The sequence below is a fragment of the Balaenoptera physalus genome, assembly GCF_965194825.1.
Source record: "Balaenoptera physalus genome assembly, chromosome: 3".
In the NCBI taxonomy this organism is placed as follows: Eukaryota; Metazoa; Chordata; class Mammalia; order Artiodactyla; family Balaenopteridae; genus Balaenoptera; species Balaenoptera physalus.
In genome coordinates this window covers 100,411,012-100,427,967 of record NC_138890.1, presented here as the reverse complement: position 1 = coordinate 100,427,967, position 16,956 = coordinate 100,411,012, and the positions used below count along the sequence as shown (strand labels likewise).

The 16,956-nt window shown below is 41.6% G+C and overlaps 1 protein-coding gene across 1 annotated transcript in view; it reads left to right on the top strand.

Moving 5' to 3' along the window:
- Positions 1-16,956, top strand: part of RHOBTB3 (Rho related BTB domain containing 3) — an 83,503-nt gene that overhangs the window by 62,379 nt on the left and 4,168 nt on the right. The window lies entirely within an intron of this gene.

Below are 16,956 nucleotides of genomic sequence, written 5' to 3'. Positions count from 1 at the left end.
TCAATAAGTGGCAGAGCTGGCAGAACTCATACCTGACTGCAAAGCCCACGTGCTCTACCAACTAGCAAACAGCCTCCATAGGCATCCCAAGAAAAATGTAAAATCATCCAGCTTAGGCGGGAATTGATGCTCCCTTTGAAGGTGTTGTAACACCGCTGGCTTTGTGCAATGTGGGAAAACAAATGGAGTCTGGACATGTCCTGGCTCCGAGGTCAAGGAGTCATCCAGGTCATCACTCCTCTCCCACCTTCATCCCCACCCTCCTCCCAGGACACTATTCCAAGGTCTAATCTGATCATGATTCTTCAAATGTTATGATGGGTTAACACACCACCCTGTGGTTAATATTTGAAGTTAAGTAACCTGAGACTGATGACTGGAAAACAAACAGCATATCCTGGTATGAAGTGTCAGAGAGGAAGGTAGCTGGTTTCAGGGCACAAACAGCCAGGGAATGAGGTTTCTCTGTTAGTCCTCTTTCCTTTTAATCAATTTTAATTTCATTAGTTAACTTAGTTACTTTTAATTCTCATAGGAAGAACCCAAGCCTGGAGAGATTTGCTTAGCCACAGGTACACAGCTAGGAAATGGCCTAACCAGGATTTGAATTCTGTCCATGTGGCTTCTACACCAGGAAGATCTATACCTGGAGCAGCAATCTTGGGTTCTGGGGCCAGTTCCTCTAGGAAATGTGCAACTTAACATGAACATTCTCTTGTTAAATAGTACAACTGAAATGGATGAATTACATAAGCTATAAAATATGCCTGAATAAAATTATTCTAAAAAGAAAGGAGGAAAGAGAAAGGGAAAAAGGAATAAAAGAAGGGAGGGAGGGAAGGAGGAAGGAAAAATATGAGTAGCTAGAAAAATGTTTTCTTACTGGTTTCATAACTACTGTAAACCAGTGACCTGGGTTCAGTGAAGCCCTACAGAACTGGATAAAAACTGGAAAACTTTGTTTCTGGGTAAATGCTTTGCATATGCCCTTGTGAACTTCTTGCGAATTTATCTCCCCCGCCTTTCCCCTTCCCCCTTCCCCACTGCATATCACACCCACAGTACAGCCTTGGGACAAGAGAATTCTACACTGAATTCTCCATGAAGAGCAAGTATAAACACCTTTTTGTGCGTATGTTTGCTTTTGGTAAAGGCATGCTTGCTGCAATCCACAGAGTCCTAGGATCTCTGACTGACTGAAAGAGTTTTGTGTTAAGGATGCCATTTATACAGTTGCTGATGCTTAGGACTGTGTTGTTTACTAACACATCCCAGATGCTGATTTAGTACATCTGGAAGGGCTAAAGAGTTCGACTGGATTTAGGGCCTGGTGAGGCTCACCTGCTTATGACCCTTTGTGACCCATTCCCACATCATCCCTTCAAGCTGGAGGTGCCCCTCAGGGGGGCTGTTTCCCTGCCATCTATCCTTTGTTGTCCTCTTCCTATGTCTCAGCAAAGGGAGGGAGATGAAAGTGTGTATATGTGTGGGGTTTGGTGAGAATAAGAGCATAGTTGTTGTTTTAATAGACTTTTTTAAAATAAATTTATTTATTTTATTTATTTTTGGCTGCGTTGGGTCTTCGTTGCTGCACACGGGCTTTCTCTAGTTGCGGTGAGCGGGGGCTACTCTTCGTTGTGGTGTGCGGGCTTCTCACTGCGGTGGCTTCTCTTGTTGCGGAGCACGGGCTCTAGGCGCGCGGGCTTCAGTAGTTGTGGCTCATGGGCTCTAGAGCGCAGGCTCAGTAGTTGTGGCGCACGGGCTTAGTTGCTCCGTGGCATGTGGGATCTTCCCGGACCAGGGCTCGAACCCATGTCCCCTGCACTGGCAGACGGATTCTTAACCACTGCGCCACCAGGGAAGTCCCTGATAGACTCCTTTTAAAATTAATTAATTAATTAATTAATTTTTGGCTGCGTTGGGTCTTCGTTGCTGCATGCGGGCTTTCTCTAGTTGCAGCGAGCAGGGGCTACTCTTTGTTGCGGTGTGCGGGCTTCTCATTGTGGCGGTTTCTCTTGTTGAGAAGCATGGGCTCTAAGCACGCAGGCTTCAGTAGTTGTGGCTTGTGGGCTCAGTAGTTGTGGTTTGTGGGCTCTAGAGTGCAGGCTCAGTAGTTGTGGCACACGGGCTTAGTTGCTCTGCTGCATGCGGGATCTTCCCGGACCAGGGCTCGAACCCGTGTCTCCTGCATTGGCAGGCGGATTCTTAACCACTGCACCACCAAGGAAGTCCTTAATAGACTTTTTTTTAGAGCAGTTTTAGCTTCACAGCAAAATTGAGAGGAAGGTACAGAGGTTTCCCGTATTCCTCCTGCCTCCACGTGTACATAGCCTCCCCCATTGTCAAAATCCTCTCCCCCAGAGTGATACATTGGTTACGATTGATGAACCTACATGAATGCATCATAGTCACCCACAGTCAGTAGTTTACATTAGGGTTCACTCCTGGTGCCGTACGTTCTGTGGGTTTGGGTAAAGGTGTAACAACATGTATCATACAGAATAGTTTCACTGCCCTACAAATCCTCTGTGCTCTGCCTGTTCATCGCTCCTACCCCCAACCTCTGGCAACCACTGATATCTTTACTGTCTCCATAGTGTTTTGCTTTTTCTGGAATGTCATATAGTTGGAATCATACAGTATGTAGCCTTTTCAGATGGGCTTCTTTCACTTAGTAATATGCTTTGAAGGTTCCTCCATGTCTTTTCAGGGCTTAATACCTCATTTCTTCTTAGTACTGAATAATATTCCATTGTCTAGATGTACCACACTTTATTTTCAGTACCTTCTACTGAAGAACATCTTGGTTGCTTCTAAGTTCTGGTAGTTATGAATGAAGCTGCAATAAACATCCATGTGCAGGTTTTTGTGTGGACATCAGTTTTCACCTCCTTTGCGTGATTACCAGGAGTGCATTGCTGGGTCACATGGTAAGAGTATGTTTAGTTTTGTAAGAACCCACCAAACTGTCTTCCAAAGTGGGTATGCCATTTTGCATTCCTACCAGCAATGAATGCGTTCCCGTTGTTCCATATCCTCGTCAGCATTTGCTGCTGTCAGTGTTCTGGATTTTGGCCATTCTAATAGGTGTGTAGAGATATCTCACTGTTGTTTTAATTTGCATTTCAGTCTTTTATCAGATATGTCTTTTGCAAATATTTTCTCTCAGTCTCTGGCTTGTTTTTTCATTCCCTTCACAGTGTTTTGGGTGTGGCTGAACTGCACTGACTCCACTTTGTCAGCTCCACCTTAAGCCCACAGTTGTATTGCCCTCCTCTCTGCAGGACTGAGATTGAGTCTACTCACAAGGAATGCACCCAAGCCAGCTAGGTTCCCTATCAACTTTTACCCTTTCCTTCATCTGATATGAAAACTGGAAGAATGCCTTTTGCTGAACCAGATGGTAATGAGACCCCTGGTTCCTGTCAGTGAGGATGTGATTTTCCCTATTAGTCAGATTCTATTTTTAGCTTCGGCTCCTTTAAATTCCCCTGTACCCCTTTAGGCAGTGTGGCATACAGCTGCTAATGCCTCTGGATCATCAAACACCTGATCCTGTCTGTGGCAGTTACCCCCAATAAACTTCATAGTTACACTTTATGGAATTGCCTGCTTTGTTTTTTGGTCCCAAAGTCCCTTCTCAGTTTGGAGGGTATTATTCAATATCTCCACCTTCCAACACTTTCACAGAGCAGAATTTTTAAAAGTTCAGTGAAGTCTAGCTTATCAATTCTTCCTTTCATGGGTCATGCCTTTGGTGTTATATCTCAAGACATCACTATACCCAAGGTCATTTAGATTTTCTACTATGTCATTTTCTAGGAGTTTTATAGTTTTGCATTTTATATCTATGTCTTTGATCCATTTTGAGTTAAGTTTTGTGAGGGATGTAAGATCTGTGTCTAGATTCATTGTTTTGCATGTGGATGCCCAGTTGTTCCAGTGCCATATGTTGAAAAGATTCTCTTTGCTCCGTTGCATGGCATTTGCTTCTTTGTCAGAGATCAGTTGACTGTATGTATGTGGGTCTATTTCTGGGCTCTCTATTCTGTTTCATTGATCTATTTGTCTATTCTTTTGTCAATACCACATCATCTTAATTACTGTAGCTTTATAGTAAGTCTTGAAGTCTCATAATGTCAGTCCTCCAACTTTGTTCTGCTGTTGACTATGCTGGGTCTTTTGACTTTCTGTGTAAACTTTAGAATCAGTTTGTAAAATCCAAAAGTAACTTGGTGGGATTTTGATTAGGATTGCATTGAATCTATAGATCAGGTTGGGAAGAACTGACATCTTGATAATATTGAGTCTTCCTATCCATGAACGTCAAATATCTCTCCAGTTATTTAGTTCTGTGACTTTTTTTTGTTGGCCATGCTGCACTGCTTGTGGGATCTTAGTTCCCTGACCAGGGATTGAACCCAGGCCCTGGAAGTGAAAACGCTGAGTCCTAACCACTGGACCATCAGGGAATTCCCTTTGAGTTTTTTTAAAATCCTCAGGTTCATTTATATTAAATAGGAAAGTGATTGACTTTCACATATTATTACCCTTGTATCCTGAAACCTTGCTGTAACTGCCTGTTAGTTCTAGGAGTTCTTTTGTCGATTCTTTTGGATTTTCTACATAGACAATCATGTCATCTATGAATAGTGACTGTTTATTTCTTTATTCACAATCTGTATACCTTTTGTTTCCTTTTCTTGTCTTATTGAATCAGCAAGAACTTCCAGTATGATGTTGAAAAGGAGGGGGACAGTCTTGCCTTGTACCTGATCTTAGTGTGAAGCTTTAAATTTCTTGCCATTACATGTGATGTTAACTGTGGGTTTCTTGTAGATCTTCTTCAGATTGATGATGTTCCCCCCATTCTTAGTTTACTGAGAGTCTTTATCATGAATGGGTGCTGGATTTTTGTCGAATGCTTTTTCTAGATCTTTTGGTATGATCATGTAATTTCTGTTGTTTAGCCTGTTAATGTGATTGGTTACATTAATTGATTTTCAAACATTGAGCCAGTCTTGCATACCTGGGATAAATCTGCTGGATTGAGGTGTATAATTTTTTTTATACTTTGTTGGATTTGATTTGCTAATATTTTGTTGAAGAATTTTGCATCTATGTTCATGAGACATATAGGTCTGTAGTTTTCTTGTAGTGTTTTTGTCTGGTTTTGGTATTAGGGTAATGCTGGCCTCATATAATGAGTTAGGAAGAATTCTTTTGCTTCTATTCTCTGAAAAATATTGTAGAGAATTGGTATAATTTCATCCTTAAATGCTTGATTAGAATTCACCAGCAAACCCATATGGACCTGGTGCTTTCTGTTTTGGAAGATTTTTTTTTTTTTTTACAATTCAGTGATTGGAAGATTATTAATTATTGATTCAATTTCCTTAATAGATAGAGTCCTATTCAGATTGTCTATTTCTTCTTGTGTGAGTTTTGGCAAGTTGTGTCTTTCAAGGAATTGGTCTATTTCATCTAGGTTTGTGGGCATAGAGTTGTTTATAGTATTCCTTTAGTATCCTTTTTAAAAAAAATATATATATATATTAATTTATTTGGTTGCACTGGGTCTTAGTTGCGGCACGCAGGCTCCTTAGTTGTGGCATGCGAACTCTTAGTTGCGGCATGCATGTGGGATCTAGTTCCCTGACCATGGATTGAACCTGGGCCCCGTGCATTGGGAGCGTGGAGTCTTTTCCACTGTGCCACCAGGGAAGTCCCTATTATCCTTTTAATGTCTATAGGATCTTTAGTGATGTACCTTCTTTCATTTCTGATATTTGTAATTTGTCTCTTCTCTCTCTCTTTCCCTCTCTCCCTCTCTCCCTTTCTCCCTCCCTCTCTTTTTTTCCTCTCGCCCTCTCTTTTTTAAGTAACCTAACTAAAGCTTATTGATTTTACTGATCTTTTCAAAGAATCATTTTTTGGTTTTGTTGATTTTCTCTATTGACTTCTTGTTTTCAAAAATTATGTTGATTTTTGCTCTCATTCTCATTATTTTTTTCTCCTACTTAATTGGGGTTTGATTTGCTTTTGTTTTTTTAGTTTCCTAAGGTAGAAGCTTAGATGACTGATTTTAGATCTTTCTTTTTTTAAAATACGTGAATTTAATGCTGTAACTTTCCCTCTAAGGACTGCTTTTGCTGCACCCCACAAATTTTGATAAGTTGTCTTTTCATTTTCATTGAGATCAAAAATATTTTAAATTTCTCTTGAGGTTTACTCTTGGACCCATGTCTTATTTAGAAGTGTGTTGCTTAACCCCCATGTATTTTAGGATTTTCCAGGTATCTTTCTGTGTTGATTTCTAGTTTAATTCCATTGTGGTCAAGAGCACACATTGTATGATTTCTGTTCTTTTAAATTTGTTAGGTGTGTTTTATGGCCCAGAATGTAGTCTATCTTAGTGAATGTTCCATGTGAGCTTGAGAAGAATGTGTATTCTGCTGTTGTTGGATGCAGTCTACAGATGTTGATTATATCCAGTTGATTGATCATGTTGTTGAGTTCGACTATGTCCTTACTAATTTTCTGCCAGCTGGATTTGTCCATTTATGACAGAGAAGTGTTGAAGTCTTCAGCTTTAATGGTGGATTCATCTGTTGTTCGTTGCAGTTCTGTCAATTTTTGCCCCATGTATTGTGATGCTCTTTTGTTAAGCACATACATGTTAAGCATTGTTATGTCTTCTGGAGAGTTTATCCGTTTATCTTTATGTAATGCCTTTCTTTATCCTTGGTAACTTTCCTTGCTTTGAAGTCTGCTCTGCTTTCTTTTGATTAGTGTTAATATGGTATGTCTTTCTCCATTCATTTACTTTTAACCTCTATGTGTCTTTATATTTAAAGTGGGGTTCTTGTAGACAACATCTTATTGGGTCTTGGTTTTTGATCCACTCTGACAACCTCTGTCTTTTAACTGGTGCTTTTAAACCATTGACATTCAAAGTGATAACTGATATACTTGGATTGTCTGTCATATTTGTTAAAGCCTTCTATTTGTTGCCCATGTTCTTTGTTCCAATTTTTGTCTTCCATTTTTTCCCCTGCCATTTGTGGCTTTAATTGAGCATTTTATATGATTGTGTTTTTTCTCTTTCATCGTGTATCAGTTATACTTTTTTTTTCTTCCCTATTTTAGCGGTTGCCCAAGAGTTTGCAATATACATTTACAACTAATTCAAGTCCACTTTCAAACAGCAATATACTGCTCCACAGGTAGTGCAAGTACCTTAGAATAACAAAATAATCGTAATTCTTCCCTCCTGTCCCTTGTATCATTTCTGTCACTCATTTCATGCATACATAAGCATACATAAACTCATATATATGCATAAGCATCCATAATCAAATACACTGTTGTTATTATTATTTTGAACAAACTGTTATCTGTTAGATCAATTATGAATAAGAAAAATAAAAGTATTTTTCACTTGTTCCTTCTTCAGTGTTCTTCCTTTCTTTATGTAGTTCAAAATTTCTGATCTATGTCATTTTTCTTCTCTCTGAAGAACTGTTAACATTTCTTGCAAGGTAGGTATGCTGACAACACATTCCTTCAATTTTTGTTTGCCCAAGAAAGTCCTTATTTCTGCTTCACTTGTGAAGAGTAGTTTCCCAGTGTACAGAATTCTAGCTTGGTGGGGTTTTTCTCTCAACACTTTAAATATTTCAGTCCACTCTCTTCTTGCCTTCATGATTTCTGAGAAGTCAGATGTAATTTTTATCTTTGCTCTTCTATAAGTAAGGTGTTTTTTCCTCTGGCTTCTGTCAGGATATTTTCTTTATCTTTTATTTTCTGCAGTTTGAAAATGATATGTTTAGGTGTAGTGGGTTTTTTCGTCATTTTTTTTCTGCTTGGTGTTCTCTGAGCTCTCTAGATCTGTGGTTTGGTGTCTGGGGAAAGTCTCAGTCATTATTGCTTTAAATATTTCTTCTGTGCCTTTCTGTCTTTCTTCTCCTTCTGGTATTCCTATTATGTATATCTTACACCTTTTGTAGTTGTCCCATAGTTATTCGATATCCTGTTCTGGGTTTTTCAGTATGAGACAGGAAGGGGGCAGGGCACAACATTTACAAGAATGACATAGCCAGAGGACACGACATAAACTGATTAGAATCAACTAGGTCCAAGATGGCAGACAAGTTGACTTCCACTAGACCTTGAGCCTCAGTATATGCTCTTTGTAACACATCAGCAAGCTAAACGACACACACACAGGCGCCATGACAGTTACAAAGCCGACCATAAAGGTCAAAAAGTGGGTGGTGGCCCAATTCCTGGAAATCCCCACGCCTTCCCCAAAATAGCCAGAATACTACTCCCACTCATTAGCCTGTGAAATTACCCACCCCTATAAAAACTGACAACCCCATACCCTGGTGCCTCTCTCACCTTCTGAGATGGTCCACACTCTGTCTATGGAGTGTGTTTCTCCCTGAATAAACGTTCTTTCACTTTGCTGTGGCTGGCTCTTAAATTCTTTCCTGCACGAAGCCAAGAACCCACACTTGGCAGCCGTCCCAGGGACTCAGACATGACCTGGGATGTGACCATCCTTTCGCGCCCCACTCTCTTTCCTGCGTCAAGTATTTTTTTCTCTTTGTTTTTAAGTTTTGGAGGTTTCTTTTGAGACATTCTCAAGCTTAGAGGTTCTTTCTTCAGTCTTAGTTTGGGCTGCTATAACAAAATACCACAGACTGGGTAGCTTATAAATAACAGAAATTTATTTCTCACAGTTCTGGAGTCTGGAAAATCCAAGATCAAGGTGTTGGCCCTCTTCCCGGTTCATAGCCTGCAGCTTCTCACTGTGTCCTCACATGGTGGAAGGGAGTGTTGTGGGATCTCTTTTATAAGAGCACTAATTTACTAATTCACCCTCATGACCTAATTGCCTCCCAAAGGCCCCACCTTCCAACACCATTGCATTGGATATAAGGATTCTAACATGAGTTTGGGGAGGACACAAACATTCAGATCATAGCACATGTCAAGTGAACTAATGAGTCCATCAAAGGCATTCTTCATTTCTGTCACAGTGTTTTTGGTCTCTAGCAGTTCTTTTTGGCTCTTTCTTAGAATTTCCATCTCTTTGCTTACATTGCCCATTTGTTCTTTCATGCGGTTTACTTTATCCTTTATCCTATAGCATCCTATAGCCTTTAGCATGTTCATCGTAGCTGTTTTAAATTCACAGTCTGATCATTCCAACAGCCCTGCCTAATGCTTCTCTATCTCTTCCAACTGTGGTTTTTGCCTTTTAATATACTAGTAATGTTTTCTCGATAGCATGAGACAATGAACTGGGTAACTGCTGTTAAGTAGGTGTTTAGTAATGTGGTGGTAAGATGTGTGGAAGGAGGGGAGCCTGTTACATCCCTTTGATTAGGTCTCAGTCTTTTTAGGGAGCCTGTGAGCTTCACATGTGCTTCTTGCTGCCCACACCCTGGGGGGGGTTGCCCTGTCTAAGTAGAGTAGGGCGGCTAGAATGGAGTTGGGTATTTCCCTCTTCCCTTAAGGAAGGCCAGAAGGAGCTGGAGTTGGGGTGTTCCCTTCCCCCAGGTCAGTTAGGCTCTGATAAAACCCCAGCAAATTAGGCTGTAGTTAGAGAGTTAACTCTTGAGAACAGACCTTGTTAAGAAAAACAGAATGCTCTGGCTTATTTCCAAATGGTTCCTTTTCTGCTCTCCCTGCTTAAAGCATGAGGGTTTTTCCCTCCAGCATTCACTGTGAGAACCTCATTAGAACTCCAGATGGTAAAACTCACAAAAGCATGGGCCCTCTGATGACTGGGTCCCCTTGGAGTTTTTAGCTCTGAGCGTGGTCCTCATGGAGCCTCCAGCCGTTCCTTGATCACAGCTCAGGTTCCCCTCCCCCAGCACTAATTCTCATGTAAGTTGAGATTCTCGGTATTTGCCTGTCGGTCTCCCCAATTTGGGGGGCACTGGTTTGCTCTATGACCTCACTTCTCTTATGGATCTAAGAAGAGTTATTGATTTTTCAGTTATTCAGCTTTTCACTTTTTGTTAGGATGGAGTGGCAACTTCCAAGCTTCTTACATGCCGAATTGGAAACTGGAAGTCCTCAGTAGCATACATTTAAAAAGTTTATCAGATAAAAGGCTCGGACTCTCAAAATGAGTGCAAGTCCTGCAGGCCAGCACATCACGTAGCCTGGCATTTCCCAAATGCATTTGACCACGAAGCCCCTTTCCTCGTGTACCATTTATCAACATGCCATGGAACCAGTTTTCTGAAGAACCTACTCGGAGGAACACTGAGCTGGAGCACAGTGCATGCTGGAGAAATATCAAGTTGTTCCTTGAAGTTGTGGCTCAGAGCCCAGAGGCCCAGGGAGGCCCTCCTTTGGTCATTCCATTGAACCAGGAAACACAGTCCCCTTTACAAGGAAAGCCCTGGTTAAAGGCAGAGCGGTGCTGTGTGCTCCTGGAACCCTGCTGGGCTCGAATCCTGGCTCTGCTGAGAGCTCCTGGGCAACTTAACCTCGCTGCGCCTTAGTTTTGCCATCTGTAGAATGGAAATGATAATGACTAATGTTAGTTGGCTTATAGGGCTGCTGTGAGGATCACATGAGTGAAAACATGGTCAAAACTTAGAAAGTGCTTGGCACCCAGTGTGTGCAGCTGGGTCTTTCCAAGCTTCTTCCATCAGTGTACCCTGCAGACTCTCACATTCACCTGTTTCAACCAAGGGGGACACTATATAGCCTCTTTAAAATGCCTAGGAAACATGGGGTAAAACCCATACCTTGATTTTGGTGTGAGTTAACCATTATTTGATACTACCTTTACACTGCAGCTGTTTTCTAGATTTTGATCTGTATAAGTAGGAAGACGGAGGAGGACCAGTGTTAGCCCTCTCTTTGGTACAGGGAACTAGTCTCCAATATTTCCAAACTTGTAGACACCCCTCCTTTTTTTCAATATTAAAAAATGGGACAGGCCACAGCCTCTCCACATGTAGTCATTGCGCTTTAACCATTGACTGAGACAAAAGTAATAATCAAAAGCTATTATCAATGTTAGGATGCTTTTTTAAAAAGTAAATGTTTTAAATAGATAATTATATGTACACGCAGTGATCCTTGAAATGAATTTATGTTTTATTCCCTGCTGCTGCTGCCATGTAAGGAAATAGACCAAGAAAACCTTTTATTTTTATTATTTTATTTTATTTTATTTGTTTGGCCATGCCATGTGGTATGTGGGATCCTAGTTCCCCGACCAGGGATCAAACCCAGGCCCCCTGCCTTGGAAGCGTGGAGTTTTAACCACTGGACTGCCAGGGAAGTCCCCAAGAAAACCTTTTAACTGGGTAAATCAATTATTCACCTTTATTAAAATATTAGAAACTATAGATGCAGTGAAAGATACATGCGATGGCACCTCTTTATATATACCCGTGTAAAATCAGAGTATCTGTATATTCTCTGACCCTCTCAGTAACCCTGAGACCCCTCCCCAGGTTCTGCAGGTCACAGGGTTCACTCTCCTGTAGTCAAAGAATAATCAGTGGAGAAAGGGTCCTCATGCTAAAGACCATCCTTTTAGTAATAAACACTTATCCCTCACTCCTCAAAATCTTACAAAGGGGGTATGTCCCTTCTTGTGCCAGCTCAGGGGTGTTTAAGGGAACACTTTGCATCCATTGATCCATCCCTCATTTGGACAAGGGAAATTTCTCGTTAGGTTAAGGACAGTCTATCAGCCACTGGACCTCACCTGAATGCAAAGAGTTTGGGGTAAATTGGCCTCAAAAGTGGCCTAAGAGGAGGGGCGAGGGAGGGAAGGATTGGGAGCTTGGCATTAGCAGATGCAAACTGTATATATAGGGTGGATAAATGACAAGATCCTACTGTATAGCAAAGGGAACTATATTCAATATCCTGTGATAAACCAGAAAAGAATATGAAAAAGAATATTAATATATGTCAAAAAAAAAATGGAATCAGACTATAAAAAAAGGGAAAGTGGCTTAAAGCCACATTGTACCCTCACTAGTGCTACCTGCCTCGGGCTTCCTGGATGGAGAGAAGAACCAGGGCTCCTCTCCGGTTAACCTGTGGTTTATCTATCTGGGACCACCCACATTCTTCCCTTTCTGGAGGCAGCCCGAGACCCATCCTTTCCTTCCCTTGCACTCTCTTGCCCTCTCTGGCACTCTCCAAACATTCAGCGACTGTGTTTGTGACTGGGATCTTCCAAGTAGTGGGCTAAGGGCACTCAGAGTCAGTTTTGCACATCCACTCTTGCCACACAGGGGGGGTTGCATTCTAGATGTTGGGGGGCAGCCTGGGTGGCCACAGGTTCCAGCTGAGCTAATCTGGTCTTCCGGGGAGCTGTCAGTCCTCCATTCCTAGAGTGAGTCCTCTGGTCCCCATAGTCTAACCAGAGTTAGAACCCAGGGCAGATTAGGTTAAAGGTCATCCATCCTCAGCCCTCAGGATGACTTGGAAGAATCATAAGGAAAGGCAGTGCAAAATCCGCACCTTCCCACCTTAAAGACAACTTGTAATTTTACGTACAGACTATTCCAAGTTTCACAAGGCACACGACAGAAAACTAAGAAGGCAGCTGCTCTGCTCTCTCCTGAGAAAGCTCAGCTGCAGGCGTCCAGAGGCCCCAGCCCTGCTGGGTGGGACGGAGGACCCCAAACGAGCAGGAAGAGCCACTAGGAGTAAAATCCCAGGCGCACTGGGCGAGGCCCCTGAGAGGTTACGCAGAGTTCTGCGCTTTCACTGGCTCTGCGATACCCCTCCGTCCCCCCTCCCCTCTTCAGCTCTGCGTAGCTCACCAGAAAAGTCACCTGGGGACAGGAAACATAAATCATGTGTAAATATAGACCCGTGTTTAAATATCACTTATGCTTAAAGGGACCAGGCCAGAATTCTCTTCCACTAATTAGTAAGATTAAATTCTTCCCCTTCAAATGTCCAATGTACTTAATAAGAAAAGATCACTATTAATATAGCAAAGGGATTTTAGTTAAAATATCTCAGCCCAATTCTTTAAAATATTTCCCAGGACCCACTAAAAATTGTTATGGCGCAGTGAATGAGGGAGCATGGCTTTCTCTTACAACCAAATGTCAAGGTAATGGCCTAATGATACCCACTGGGGATATAAATAGTGTGATCTGGGCCACCCTGATCACCCTGGCTGTTGTTTCCCCTTAAGGGCCATCTTTGGACAACCTTGAATTGGGAAGAATGGCTGTCAGGTGTCCCACTCCAGGGGCCAGTCTGGAAGGGGCAGACTGAAGGCAGTTATTAAAATGAGATAACATGCAGGAGATTGAATCACTTGCTTTTTAAAGTAAACCAAAGGAATAGACCTTTGGCTATGAAGTTTTTGCCTGGTTATTCTTGTTGCTTCCCTCTGCCAACCCCGTGTGCCAACTTCTTGGTGCTCTTTGGATGACAGTCCTTTTTATCCCTGCATATCACACCGAATTACTCAGCAAGGAACAGACAGAAAACAGAAGATTACATGAGAGTCTGCACACTGACGAGGGGGCTGCCAAATCCCTTTCCCCTGCTTGGCAGCCAGAACCTGGTGGCACGCCCCAACCCGCTGGGAAACTGGAGAAACTGAACAGCTGAAAAGAAAAATGTCCAGGAGCTAACAGCTGGGTAGTCGGCAGCTAATCATTCATTCATTCACTCATTCATTCATTCAAACACCTAACATATTTATGAAGTACCTACTATGTGCAAGCAGTCTTCTTGAGGCTGCAGATACAGCAGTAAATAAACAGACACAAATTCCTGGTCTCAAGGGGTTAGTGGTGAAGACAGATAGTAAATAAAGTAAATAAGCAAATTATACAACATATTAGGTGATAAATGCTATAGAGAAAAAACAAGGAAGAGGGATAGAGAATGCCAAGTGAAATTTTAAATAGGGTGATGTGGGAGGACTTGCTGAGAAGGTGACATTTGAACAAAGGTTCTGTGGTGAAGCCCACCAGTTGACAAGCCCAATTCATGCACACACAAATCTTCCAACCAGGTTTTGGTGCCTCATTCTTAAATATTTACGCACAGCCAGATCGCAAATGTTCAATGCAGAACATTGGAAGATCTTCAAATTTAAGCAGAAACAGAAACTAGGAACTCAGAGAGAATGCTGGAATCAGAAGACAGCTTTTTTAAAAAGCCCCAACTATAATTAATATCCTTTGAGAGAGAAAAGAAAAGATTGCATCCATAAAACAAGAACAAAAAAATATTAAAAAGGAAACAACTGAGAACAAGGAAAAATTCTTGGAAATAAGAAAAAAAATCACAGTTGGAAAAAAAACCTCAGTAAAAATGTTTTTAAAAATCTCAATAACCTCAGCAAGGTAAGGTACTGCATTTATGAAGCAAAAACAATTCTAGAAAAAAAAGAAACACTCAAATAATATTGAAGAGCTATTGAAAGTTAAAAACATTATCAGAAATTAAAAACTTGATAGAAGAACAAGGAGGGGAAAATGAGTAAATCCCTCAGAATAAAACAAAGAAAACAGGAGAGAAAATATAGCAAAAACTAGAGGACAAGTCCAGGAAAGCCAGTATCAGATTGCTTGGAGCTCCAGAGAAAGGACGCAAAGAAAATGGAGGGGAGGAAAGTATCCATAAAATAATCCAGTAAAATTTCCAATGGGCCTTTCAAACCTCCAAGTAGCCCCTAAAATAGACCCTCCCCAAGGCACATCACTGTGATATTTCAAAGGGAAGATTTTCTAAGTTTCCGGAATATAAAACAAACAAGAAAACCAAACAGGTCATCAAGAATCAGAATGGCTTCAGAGTTCTTAACAGCAACACTGAAAGCCAAAGACCATAAGCAGTGTCTTCAGACTTCCAGAGGAAGATGACTTCCAACTAGAAGCTCTATCCAGATGAACTATCAATCAAATATCAATCAAATAAAAATATTTTCAGACAAGCAAGCTTTCAAAAAGTTTACTTCCCATTCTCTTTTCCTTAAAACTTATGGAGGATATATGGTCCTCCAAAATGAACAAGACTAAAAAAGAGAAAGATACAATGTGCTAATTTTCCTTTGACAGCCATTCTCCCCTTCTTTCTTTCTTTTTTTTAAGCATTTATTTATTTATTCAAAACAAACAACTGTTGTTTTTTTTTTTTTCTTTTCCTGCCCTAGACTGCACCTTTGCTCGGGGAAGGTTTTTTCGGTTTTTTTTTAAAATTAATTAATTAATTTATTTTTGGCTGTGTTGGGTCTTAGTTTCTGTGCAAGGGCTTTCTCTAGTTGCGGCAAGCGGAGGCCACTCTTCATCACGGTGTGCGGGCCTCTCACTATCGCAGCCTCTCTTGTTGCGGAGCACAGGCTCCAGACGCACAGGCTCAGTAGTTGTGGCTCACGGGCCTAGTTGCTCCGCGGCACATGGGATCTTCCCGGACCAGGGCTCGAACCCGTGTCCCCTGCATTGGCAGGTGGATTCTTAAGCACTGCACCACCAGGGAAACCCCAAACAACTTTTTATTGAAGTTTAGTTGATTTATAATGTTGTGTTAGTTTCAGGTATACAGCAAAATCATTCATTTATATACATATATATATGTTCTTTTTCAGATTCTTTTGCATTATAGGTTATTATAAGATATTGAGTATAGTTCCCTCTGCTATACAGTAGGTCCTTGTTTAAGTATTTTATGTATAGTAGGGTGTATCTGTTACTCCCAAACTCCTAATTTTCTTTCAATGTACACCTCCCTGAGTTTTAGCTGGGCAAGGGGCTTCCCAGCAGGGACACCACGGCCTAGTGTCACCCACAGCTAACTTCTGGGCAATGGGATATGAGCAGAAGTGGTGCACACAACCCCTGGGTTGATTGTGATTTCAGAGAGCAAAGCCACCTGCTTGCCTCTGAACTCTTACGAGAGAACTAAGCTTCTGTCATTATGTTTTTGTTACAGCACTTTAGCTATAACAAATACTTATGGGGTGTGGGAAACAGGAGATCCAACTCAGGATGGAGAGCAATGGAATCCCCAGGATGACAGTGAAGGGAGATCCCAGGAAGAGAGCTGTGCTCTGACGTGGACAGCAAACAGTCCAGGTTGGAGCAGTGAAATGCCCCATGTTGAGAGCTCAACTGTTGTCTTTTTTTTTTTTTTTTAACTTGGGGTGAGAATGCTTAAATGAGCCTGAAGCAGATCGTTATCTGAACTTAGTTTGCCTTGTGCTGATGACATTTCTGTTCTCCATGCCACAACCTTGGCTAGTTGAGGGGGTATGGGCTTGCCACACTGCTATGGACGTGGTGTGCTTGGACCTGTTCCTGAAAGCTGGAGGCTGGCCATGGAAGCCGAAAATGCAGAGCAGCCCATTTCCATTACATATTTCTGGGGGATGCCCAGTACCTGTTAATACAATAACCTCCCCAGCCATGGGTTGCCCAGTGTTTCCAAAGACTCATTTGGGAATACCCCTTTGGTAAACTCCCAGGGAAACAGAAGCTAATCTATGACTCAGAGCCTCTGTTCAGCTTATCTTCTCCTGAGGCCCTTCATCTGATGGTGAGAATATTGCCCTTTCCTTACACAGCTAGGTTGGTGTTTGCTATTGCTTTTCAAAACTAAAATGTATTGCTGAGGGATATTGTAGGAAGTAAAACTATAAAGGATCAGAATGATTACAACAAAACGAACTAGAGATCATCTCTGTGAAGGGAGGAAGGGGATACATTGGGAGGGGGCACATGGGCCTCTACAGTACGGTTTGTTTTTTTTTTTATCTTTTGGCATGTGGGATCTTGGACCACCAGGGAAGTCCTGGGCCTCTAAGGTACTTTATCAGTACTCTGGAAGCACGCTGTTATATGGGTGCTTTACTTCTTAACTATGGAAGCAGATACATGGGTGTTCATTTAAATAGAACTATGCATTCTATATATTCTTATATATGTCTAATAC